General features: G+C 38.4%; 1 non-coding gene across 1 annotated transcript; it reads right to left on the bottom strand.

Annotated features, from left to right (window-relative positions):
* Positions 1 to 6,816: 6,816 nt before the first annotated feature.
* On the bottom strand, positions 6,817 to 6,924 carry LOC112725190 (small nucleolar RNA R71). Its single transcript, XR_003164314.1, has one exon. It is a non-coding gene; the product is annotated as a small nucleolar RNA R71 (small nucleolar RNA).
* Between the last annotated feature and the right edge of the window lie 4,872 nt (positions 6,925 to 11,796).

Below are 11,796 nucleotides of genomic sequence, written 5' to 3' on the forward strand. Positions count from 1 at the left end.
TTTTATTGTTTTTCTCTTTTCTCACTAAATTCAAAAATACCTTTTCTCTTTATTTTAAATTGAATTTTCGAAAAATTACTTTTAAAAATTCATATTTTTATTTTACAAATCAAATCTTTTCAAAATTCAAAATCTTTTTCAAAAATCATATCCAAAGTTTTTCAAATCTTCTCAATTAAGCAATTATTTTTATTTTCAAATTTATTTTTCTCTTAGTTTTCAAAATTTACATTTTAATTTCTAATTATTTTATTTTATTTTATCTTAGTAATTTTATTTATCTTAATAATTTGGTTTGTTTTACTTCAATAAAATAAAAACAAAAATATATTTTCTTTGCAATTCATATAAATTCCATTTTATCCATCATGGATCTAAGTGGAAATGAACAGTCCAGAAGGACTCTGGGATCATATGCTAATCCCACCATTGCTGCATATGGGAGTAGTATCTTTATACCTCCCATCAAAGCAGGCAGTTTTGAGCTAAATCCTCAGCTCATTGTCATGGTGCAGCAAAACTGCCAGTATTCCGATCTTCCACAGGAAGAACCTACTGAGTTTCTGGCACAATTCTTGCAAATTGCTGACACAGTACGTGACAAGGAGGTAGATCAGGATGTATACAGACTGTTACTATTTCCGTTTGCTGAAAAGATCAAGCTAAGAGGTGGTTAAATAACCAACCCACAACAAGCATAAGAACATGGAAACAATTATCAGACAAATTTCTGAATCAATATTTCCCTCCAAAAAGGATGACACAGCTAAGGCTGGACATCCAAGGCTTTAAACAAGAGGATAATGAATCCCTTTATAACACCTGGGAGAGGTACAGAGGGATGCTAAGGAAATGCCCCTCTGAAATGTTTTCAGAGTGGGTGCAATTAGACACCTTATACTACGGGCTTACAGAAAGAGCTCAGATATCTCTAGACCACTCAGCTGGTGGATCTATACACATGAAAAAAACTATTGAAGAGGCTCAAGAGATTATTGATATAGTTGCTAGAAATCAGCATCTGTACATAAGTAGTGGGTCCTCCATAAAAGAAGAAGCCAAAGTAGTGACCACTGAACTTGGTCCTCCAGAACAAGTTGCTGAACTCAATCAACAATTGTGTTTTCTAACAAAACAGCTAGCAGAATTCAAGGAGATGCTACAAGACACTAAAAATGCTAATAAAAATATGGAAGCACAATTGAATCAGACCAAATAGTAGTTATCAAAGCAGATAACAGAAGAGTGCCAGGCAGTTCAATTAAGAAGTGGGAAAACATTAAATACCTCACTTCAGAGCAGCAGAAAGCCAAGGAAAGAACAACTGACAGAGGATGAGCAAAATATTATCCAAAATCCCTCTGAGGACAGTAAGAGCCCAGAGAGGAACAATTCTGGCGTTCAAACGCCAGAAACAGGCAAGGAGCTGGCGTCAAACGCCCAATAGAAGCTCAGTTCTGGTGTTCAAACGCCAGAAACAGGTAAGAAGCTGGCGTCCAACGCCAATCAAGCTTCTAACCCTGGTATCCAAACGCCAGTGAGGGATCAAACACACACAAGTGCTGATAGCAACCCCTCTAAAAAGGCTTTTCCAACCACCTCTGTAGAAAATAAACCTGCAGCAACTAAGGTTGAGGAATACAAAGCCAAGATGCCTTATCCTCAAAAACTCCGCCAAGAGGAGCAGGATAAGCAATTTGCCCGCTTTGCAGACTATCTCAGGACTCTTGAAATAAAGATTCCGTTTGCAAAGGCACTTGGGCAAATACCCTCTTATGCCAAGTTCATGAAAGAGATCTTGAGTCATAAGAAGGATTGGAGAGAAACTGAAAGAGTTCTCCTCACTGAAGAATGCAGTGCAGTCATTCTGAAAAGCTTCCCAGAAAAGCTTAAAGATCCTGGGAGCTTTATGATACCATGCATATTAGAGGATAATTGCACCAAGACAGCTTTATGTGATCTTGGGGCAAGCATCAACCTAATACCTGCATCCACTATCAGAAAGTTTGGTTTAACTGAAGAAGTCAAACCATCCCGGATATGTCTCCAACTTGCTGATGGCTCCATTAAATACCCATCAGGCGTGATTGAAGACATGATTGTCAGGGTTGGGCCATTCGCCTTCCCCACTGACTTTGTAGTGCTGGAAATGGAGGAGCACAAGAGTGCTACTCTCATTCTAGGAAGACCTTTCCTAGCAACTGGACGAACTCTCATTGATGTCCAAAAGGGGGAAGTAACCTTGAGAGTCAATGAGGATGAGTTTAAGTTGAATGCTGTCAAAGCCATGCAGCATTCAGACACACCAAAAGACAGCATGAAAGTTGATCTTATTGACTCTTTGGTAGAGGAGATCAACATGGCTGAGAGTCTCAAATCAGAGCTGGAAGACATCTTTAAAGATGTTCAGCCTGATCTGGAGGATTCAGAGGAATTGAAAGAGCCTCTGAAACTTCCTCAGGAAGAGGAAAAACCTCCTAAACCCGAGCTCAAACCATTACCACCATCCCTGAAATATGCATTTCTGGGAGAAGGTGACACTTTTTCAGTGATCATAAGCTCTGCTTTAAATCCCCTGGAAGAGGAAGCGCTACTTCAAGTGCTAAGGACACACAAGACAGCTCTTGGGTGGTCCATAAGTGATCTTAAAGGCATTAGCCCAGCAAGATACATGCACAAGATCCTATTGGAGGATGATGCTAAGCTAGTGGTTCAACCACAGAGGCGGCTAAATCCAGCCATGAAGGAAGTGGTGCAGAAAGAGGTCACCAAGTTTCTAGAGGCAGGGATTATTTATCCTATTTCTAATAGCCCATGGGTGAGTGATGAGCGGATAATTTATACGCTTTTTGGCATTGTTTTTAGTAGAATCTAGTTACTTTTAGGGATGTTTTTAATAGATTTTGTGTTAAATTCACATTTCTGAACTTTACTATGAGTTTTTGTGTTTTTCTGTGATTTCAGGTATTTTCTGGCTGAAATTGAGGGACTTGAGCAGAAATCAGATTCAGAGGTTGAAAAAGGACTGCTGATGCTGTTGGATTCTGACCTCCCTGCACTCAAAGTGGATTTTCTGGAGCTACAGAACTCGAAATGGCGCGCTTCCAATTGCGTTGGAAAGTAGACATCCAGGGCTTTCCAGCCATATATAATAGTCCATACTTTGGCCAAGAATTGACGATGTAACCTGGCGTTCAACGCCAGCTTTCTACCCAAATCTGGCGTCCAGCGCCAGAAAAGGATCCAAAACCAGAGTTGAACGCCCAAACTGGCACAAAAACTGGCGTTCAACTCCACAAATAGCCTCTGCACGTGCAACACTTAAGCTCAGCCCAAACACACACCAAGTGGGCCCCGGAAGTGGATTTATACATCAAATACTTACTCATGTAAACCCTAGTAGCTAGTTTATTATAAATAGGACCTCTTACTATTGTATTAGGCATCTTTGGATTACTTTATGATCCTTTGATCACGTTTTGGGGGCTGGCCATCTCGGCCATGCCTGGACCTTCACTTATGTATTTTCAACGGTAGAGTTTCTACACTCCATAGATTAAGGTGTGGAGCTCTGCTGTTCCTCAAAGATTAATGAAAGTACTACTGTTTTCTATTCAATTCTTCTTATTTCGCTTCTAAGATATCCATTCGCACTCAAGAACGTGATGAAGGTGATGATTATGTGTGACGCTCATCAACATTCTCCCCTATGGACGCGTGCCTGACAAACACTTCTGTTCTACATGAATTAAGCTAGAATGAATATCTCTTAGATCTCCTAACCAGAATCTTCGTGGCGTAAGCTAGAATGATGGCGGCATTCAAGAGAATCCGGAAGGTCTAAACCTTGTCTGTGGTATTCTGAGTAGGATTCAATGATTGAATGACTGTGACGAGCTTCAAACTCGCGAGTGCTGGGCGTTAGTGACAAACGCAAAAGGAGGGTGAATCCTATTCCAGCATGATCGAGAACCGACAGATGAATAGCCGTGCCGTGACAGGGTGCGTGAGCATATTATTCACTGAGAGGAGGGGATGTAGCCACTGACAACGGTGATGCCCTTGCATAAAGCCAGCCATGGAAAGGAGTAAGACTGATTGGATGAAGATAGCAGGAAAGCAGAGGTTCAGAGGAACGAAAAGCATCTCCATTCGCTTATCTGAAATTCCTACCAATGATTTACATAAGTACCTCTATCCCTATTCTATTATTTATTATTCGAAAACATTATTATCAATTTATATCTGCCTAACTGAGATTTGCAAGGTGACCATAGCTTGCTTCATACCAACAATCTCCGTGGGATTCGACCCTTACTCACGTAAGGTATTACTTGGACGACCCAGTGCACTTGCTGGTTAGTTGTATCGAAGTTGTGACAATTATGAATTAAGATCAAAGCACCAAGCTTTGGAGCCATTACCAGGGATTGTTCGAGCCTGGACATCACAATTTCGTGCACCAAGTTTTTGGCGCCGTTGCCGGGGATTGTTCGAGTTTGGACAACTGACGGTTCATCTTGTTGCTCAGATTAGGTAATTTTCTTTTTGTTTTCTTTTAAAAAATTTTTCAAAAATATTTCAAAATTTTCTCACTTGTTTTAGAAAAAAAAATGTTTTCAAAAATATTATTTTTCTTCAGAATTTTTAAGAATGAATTCTAGTGTTTCATGAAGCATGTTGAAGCCTATCTGGCTGTAAAGCCATACCCAAACTACTTTGGGATTGGCATTCAACTAATCACTCCAGTCCATGTAATTATATGCTAAAGCTTGGCTGGCTATTAAGCCATGCCTGACCCTTTGATTGGAGCTTTAAGACTAACATGGCAAGATTCCTGGAGATCATATTAAAAATTTTGAAATCCTTATTTTTATTTTTCACAATAATTTTCGAAAAAAAAAATAATAAATAAAAATACAAAAAAATTAGAAAATCATAAAAATCAAAAATATTTTTGTGTTTCTTGTTTGAGTCTTGAGTCATGTTATAAGTTTGGTGTCAATTGCATATGCATCTTGCATTTTTTCAAAAATATCATGCATTAATAGTGTTCTTCATGATCTTCAAGTTGTTCTTGGTAAGTCTTCTTGTTTGATCTTGATGATTTTTTGTTTTGTGTCTTTTATTGTTTTTCATATGCATTCTTGAATTCTTAGTGTCTAAGCATTAAAGAATTCTAAGTTTGGTGTCTTGCATGTTTTCTTTGCATTAAAATTTTTCAAAATTATGTTCTTGATGTTCATCTTGACATTCAAGCATTCTTGCATGCATCACATGTTTTGATCTAAAAATTTTATGCATTGCATAATTTTCATGTTTTTCATAAAAATTTTAAAAATAAAAAATATCTTTCCTTTTTTTTCTCGATTCAAATTCGAAAATTTGGATTGACTTTTTCAAAAATTTTTAAAATCAAGTTGTTTCTTATGAGTCAAATCAAATTTTAAATTTGAAAATCTTATCTTTTTCAAAATCTTTTTCAAAATTCAAAATCTTTTTCAAAATTCATGATTATTTTCGAAAATTCCAAAAAAATAATTTTCAAAAACCTTTTTCTTATTTTATATCATAATTTTCGAAAATAACATAATCAATTAATGTTTTGATTCAAAAATTTGAAGTTTGTTACTTGCTTGTTAAGAAAGATTCAAACTTTAAGTTCTAGAATCATATCTTGTGATTTCTTATGAATCAAGTCATTAATTGTGATTTTAAAAATCAAATCTTTTTCAAAACTAATTTCAATCATATCTTTTCAAAAATATCTTCTTATCTTATCTTTTTCAAAAATATCTTTTCAAAATATCTTTTCTAACTTCCTAACTTCTTATCTTTTCAAAATTTGTTTCAACTAACTAACTAACTTTTTGTTTGTTTCTTAACTTTTTCAAAACTACCTAACTAACTCTCTCTCTCTAATTTTCGAAAATATCTTCCCTCTTTTTCAAAAATTTCTTTTTAATTAACTAATTATTTTTATTTTTAATTTAAAAAAAAAATTTCGAAAAAATACTAACAATTTTCAAAAACCATTTTCGAAAATCACTAACTCTTTTTCAAAATAATTTTCGAAAATTATCCCTCCCCCATCTTATTCTATTTATTCATTCATATCCTAACATCTCATCTCACATCTCTGCCATCCTCACAGTTGTGTTTCTTCCATTATATTACATTCTTTGTCTCCCCCTCTTCTTCTACTCACACAGGGATCCCTATACTATGGTATAAAGGATCTCTATTATTATTATTATTTTTCTGTGCCCTCTTCTTTGTCATATGAGCAGGAGCAAGGATAAGAACATTCTTGTAGAAGCAGATCCAGAACCTGAAAGGACTCTGAAGAGAAAATTAAGAGAAGCTAAAATACAACAATCCAGAGATAACCTTTCAGAAATTTTCGAACAGGAAAAGGAGATGGCAGTCGAAAATAATAATAATGTAAGGAAGATGCTTGGTGACTTTACTACACCTAATTCCAATTTACATGGAAGAAGCATCTCCATTCCTGCCATTGGAGCAAACAATTTTGAGCTGAAACCTCAACTAGTTTCTCTGATGCAGCAGAACTACAAGTTTCATGGACTTCCATCTGAAGATCCTTTTCAGTTCTTAACTGAATTCTTGCAGATATGTGATACTGTTAAGACTAATGGAGTAGATCCTGAAGTCTACAGGCTCATGCTTTTCCCTTTTGCTGTAAGAGACAGAGCTAGATTATGGTTGGATTCTCAACCCAAAGACAGCCTGAACTCTTGGGATAAGCTGGTCACGGCTTTCTTAGCCAAGTACTTTCCTCCTCAAAAGCTGAGCAAGCTTAGAGCTGATGTTCAAACCTTCAGACAGAAAGAAGGTGAATCCCTCTATGAAGCTTGGGAAAGATACAAACAGTTGACCAAAAAGTGTCCCTCTGACATGCTTTCAGAATGGACCATCCTGGATATATTCTATGATGGTTTATCTGAGCTATCAAAGATGTCACTGGACACTTCTGCAGGTGGATCCATTCACCTAAAGAAAACGCCTGCAGAAGCTCAAGAACTCATTGACATGGTTGCTAATAACCAGTTCATGTACACTTCTGAAAGGAGTCCTGTGAATAATGGGACGCCTATGAAGAAGGGAGTTCTTGAGGTTGATACTCTGAATGCCATATTGGCTCAGAATAAAATATTGACTCAGCAAGTCAATAGGATCTCTCAGAGTCTGCATGAAATGCAAGCTGCATCCAACAGTACTCAAGAAGCATCTTCTGAAGAAGAAGCTTATGATCCTGAGAACCCTGCAATAGCAGAGGTAAATTACTTAGGTGAACCTTATGGAAACACCTATAACTCAACATGGAGAAATCATCCAAATTTCTCATGGAAGGATCAAAAGCCCCAACAAGGCTTAAATAATGGTGGAAGAAACAGGTTTAGCAATAGCAAACTTTTTCCATCATCCACTCAGCAACAGACAGAGAACTCTGAACAAAATGCTTCTAATTTAGCAAATCTAGTCTCTGATCTATCTAAGGCCACTGTAAGTTTCATGAATGAAACAAGGTCTTCCATTAGAAATCTGGAAGCACAAGTGGGCCAGCTGAGTAAAAGGATCACTGAAATCCCTCCTAGTACTCTCCCAAGCAATACAGAAGAGAACCCAAAAGGAGAGTGCAAGGCCATTAACATAAGCACCATGGCCGAACCTGTAAGGGAAGGAGAGGACGTGAATCCCAAGGAGGAAGACCTCCTGGGACGTCCAGTGGTCAATAAGGAGCTTCCCTCTGAGGAACCAAAGGACTCTGAGGCTCATCTAGAGACCATAGAGATCCCATTGAACCTCCGTATGCCCTTCATGAGCTCTGATGAGTATCCCTCTTCTGAAGAGAATGAGGATGTTACTGAAGAGCAAACTGCCAAGTTTCTTGGTACAATCATGAAGCTGAATGCCAAATTATTTGGCATTGATGCTTGGGAAGTTGAACCTCCCTTGTTCATCAATGAACTAAGTGATCTGGATCAACTGACATTGCCTCAGAAGAGACAAGATCCTGGAAAGTTCATAATACCTTGTACCATAGGCACCATGATCTTTAAGGCTCTGTGTGACCTTGGTTTAGGAATAAACCTCATGCCACTCTCTGTAATAGAGAAACTGGGAATCTATGGGGTGCAAGCTGCTAAAATCTCACTAGAGATGGCAGACAGCTCAAGAAAACAGGCTTATGGACAAGTAGAAGATGTATTAGTAAAGGTTGATGGCCTTTACATACCTACTGATTTCATAGTCCTGGATACTGGAAAGGAAGATGATGAATCCATCATCCTAGGAAGACCTTTCCTGGCCACTGCAAGAGCTGTGATTGATGTTGACAGAGGTGAAATAGTCCTTCAATGGAATGAGGACTCCCTTGTATTTAAAACTCAAGGATCACCCTCTGCAACCATGAAGAGGAAGCATGAAAAGCTTCTCTCAAAGCAGAGTCAACCAGAGCCCCCACAGTCAAACTCTAAGTTTGGTGTTGAACTCCCATATCCAAACTCTAAGTTTGGTGTTGGAGAGTCTCAACAAAGCTCTGTACATCAGTGAGGCTCCATGAGAGCCCACTGTCAAGCTATTGACATTAAAGAAGCGCTTGTTGGGAGGCAACCCAATGTTTATCTAATTCTTATTTTTATTGTTTTTCATGTTTTCTTAGGTTCATGATCATGAGGAGTCACAAAATAAATATAAAAATTGAAAACGGAATCAAAAACAGCAGAAGAAAAATCACACCCTGGAGGAGCATCTGTCTGGCGTTCAAACGCCAGAACAGAGCATAGTTCTGGCGCTGAACGCCCAGAATGGGAGCATCCTGGCGCTGAACGCCCAGAACAAGCATGGTTCTGCTGAACGCCCAAAATGGGCACCAACCTGGCGCTGAACGCCCAGAGTTGTGTGCAAGGGCATTTTACATGCCTAAATTGGTGCAGGGATATAAATGCCTTGACACCTCAGGATCTGTGGACCACACAGGATCATCTCAGGATCTGTGGACCCCACAGTATCCCCACCTACCTCATCATCTCTCTTTCCATTCATGATCATCCCTTCTACTTTCCATTTACCACTCACACCCATACACCCACTACCTTCAAAATTCAACATCTCTCTCCCACCCAATCCCACCCATATGGCCGAATACACACTCCCATCCATCTCCTCCATATCTTCTTCTTATTCTTCTATTCTTTCTTCTTTTGCTCGAGGGCGAGCAACATTCTAAGTTTGGTGTGGTAAAAGCATAGCTTTTTTGTTTTTTCCATAACCATTGATGGCACCTAAGGCCAGAGAAACCTCTAGAAAGAGGAAAGGGAAGACAAAAGCTTCCATCAAGGGTCTATAGCTCAGTGGAAGAATATTTGACTGCAAATCAAGAGATCCCTGAGATACCTCAGGGGATACATTTTCTTCCACACAATTATTGGAAGCAACTAAGGGTGGAACATCAAGAGCACTCCTTCATCCTTCATGAAATCAGAGAAGATCTAAAAGCAATGAAGGAGGAGCAGCAAAGACAAGGAAGAGACATAGAAGAGCTCAAGGACATCACTAAGGTGGACTCATTCCTTGTTCTTACTTTCTCTGTTTTTTCGTTTTATATGTTATGTGTTTATCCATGTTTGTGTCTTCATTACATGATCATTAGTAGTTAGTAACTTTGTCTTAAAGTTATGAATGTCATATGAATCCATCACCTCTCTTAAATAAAAACTATTTTAATTCAAAAGAACAAGAAGTACATGAGTTTCGAATTTATCCTTGAACTTAACTTAATTATATTGATGTGGTGACAATGCTTCCTGTTTTCTGAATGTATGCTTGAACAGTGCATATGTCTTTTGAAGTTGTTGTTTAAGAATGTTAAATATGTTGGCTCTTGAAAGAATGATGACTAGGAGACATGTTATTTGATAATCTAAAAAATCATAAAAATGATTCTTGAAGCAAGAAAAAGCAGCAAAGAACAAAGCTTGCAGAAAAAAAATAGAAAAAAAAAATAGGCGAAAAAAAAAATAGAAAGAAAAAGAAAAAGCAAGCAGAAAAAGCCAAAAGCTCTTAAAACCAAGAGGCAAGAGCAAAAAGCCAATAACCCTTAAAACCAAAAGGCAAGGGTAAATAAAAAGGATCCCAAGGCTTTGAGCATCAGTGGATAGGAGGGCCTAAAGGAATAAAATCCTGGCCTAAGCGGCTAAATCAAGCTGTCCCTAACCATGTGCTTGTGGCGTGAAGGTGTCAAGTGAAAACTTGAGACTGAGCGGTTAAAGTCAAGGTCCAAAGCAAAAGAAGAGTGTGCTTAAGAACCCTGGACACCTCTAATTGGGGACTTTAGCAAAGCTGAGTCACAATCTGAAAAGGTTCACCTAATTATGTGTCTGTGGCATTCATGTATCCGGTGGTAATACTGGAAAACAAAGTGCTTAGGGCCACGGCCAAGACTCATAAAACAGCTGTGTTCAAGAGTCATCATACTGAACTAGGAGAATCAATAAAACTATCTGAACTCTGAGTTCCTATAAATGCCAATCATTCTGAACCTCAATGGATAAAGTGAGATGCCAAAACTATTCAAGAGGCAAAAAGCTACAAGTCCCGCTCATCTGATTGGAGCTATGTTTCATTGATAGTTTGGAATTTATAGTATGTTCTATTCTTTTTATCCTATTTTGATTTTCAGTTGCTTGGGGACAAGCAACAATTTAAGTTTGGTGTTGTGATGAGCGGATAATTTATACGCTTTTTGGCATTGTTTTTAGTATGTTTTTAGTAGAATCTAGTTAATTTTAGGGATGTTTTTAATAGATTTTGTGTTAAATTCACATTTCTGGACTTTACTATGAGTTTGTGTGTTTTTCTGTGATTTCAGGTATTTTCTGGCTGAAATTGAGGGACTTGAGCAGAAATCAGATTCAGAGGTTGAAAAAGGACTGCTGATGCTGTTGGATTCTGACCTCCCTGCACTCAAAGTGGATTTTCTGGAGCTACAGAACTCAAAATGGCGCGCTTCCAATTGCGTTGGAAAGTAGACATCCAGGGCTTTCCAGCCATATATAATAGTCCATACTTTGGCCAAGAATTGATGACGTAAACTGGCGTTCAACGCCAGCTTTCTACCCAAATCTGGCGTCCAGCGCCAGAAAAGGATCCAAAACCAGAGTTGAACGCCCAAACTGGCACAAAAACTGGCGTTCAACTCCACAAATAGCCTCTGCACGTGCAACACTTAAGCTCAGCCCAAACACACACCAAGTGGGCCCCAGAAGTGGATTTATACATCAAATACTTACTCATGTAAACCCTAGTAGCTAGTTTATTATAAATAGGACCTCTTACTATTGTATTAGGCATCTTTGGATTACTTTATGATCCTTTGATCACGTTTTGGGGGCTGGCCATCTCGGCCATGCCTGGACCTTCACTTATGTATTTTCAACGGTAGAGTTTCTACACTCCATAGATTAAGGTGTGGAGCTCTGCTGTTCCTCAAAGATTAATGAAAGTACTACTGTTTTCTATTCAATTCTTCTTATTTCGCTTCTAAGATATCCATTCGCACTCAAGAACGTGATGAAGGTGATGATTATGTGTGACGCTCATCAACATTCTCCCCTATGGACGCGTGCCTGACAAACACTTCTGTTCTACATGAATTAAGCTAGAATGAATATCTCTTAGATCTCCTAACCAGAATCTTCGTGGCGTAAGCTAGAATGATGGCGGCATTCAAGAGAATCCGGAAGGTCTAAACCTTGTCTGTGGTATTCTGAG

This window comes from Arachis hypogaea, chromosome 11 (assembly GCF_003086295.3).
Source record: "Arachis hypogaea cultivar Tifrunner chromosome 11, arahy.Tifrunner.gnm2.J5K5, whole genome shotgun sequence".
NCBI classification, from domain to species: domain Eukaryota; kingdom Viridiplantae; phylum Streptophyta; class Magnoliopsida; order Fabales; family Fabaceae; genus Arachis; species Arachis hypogaea.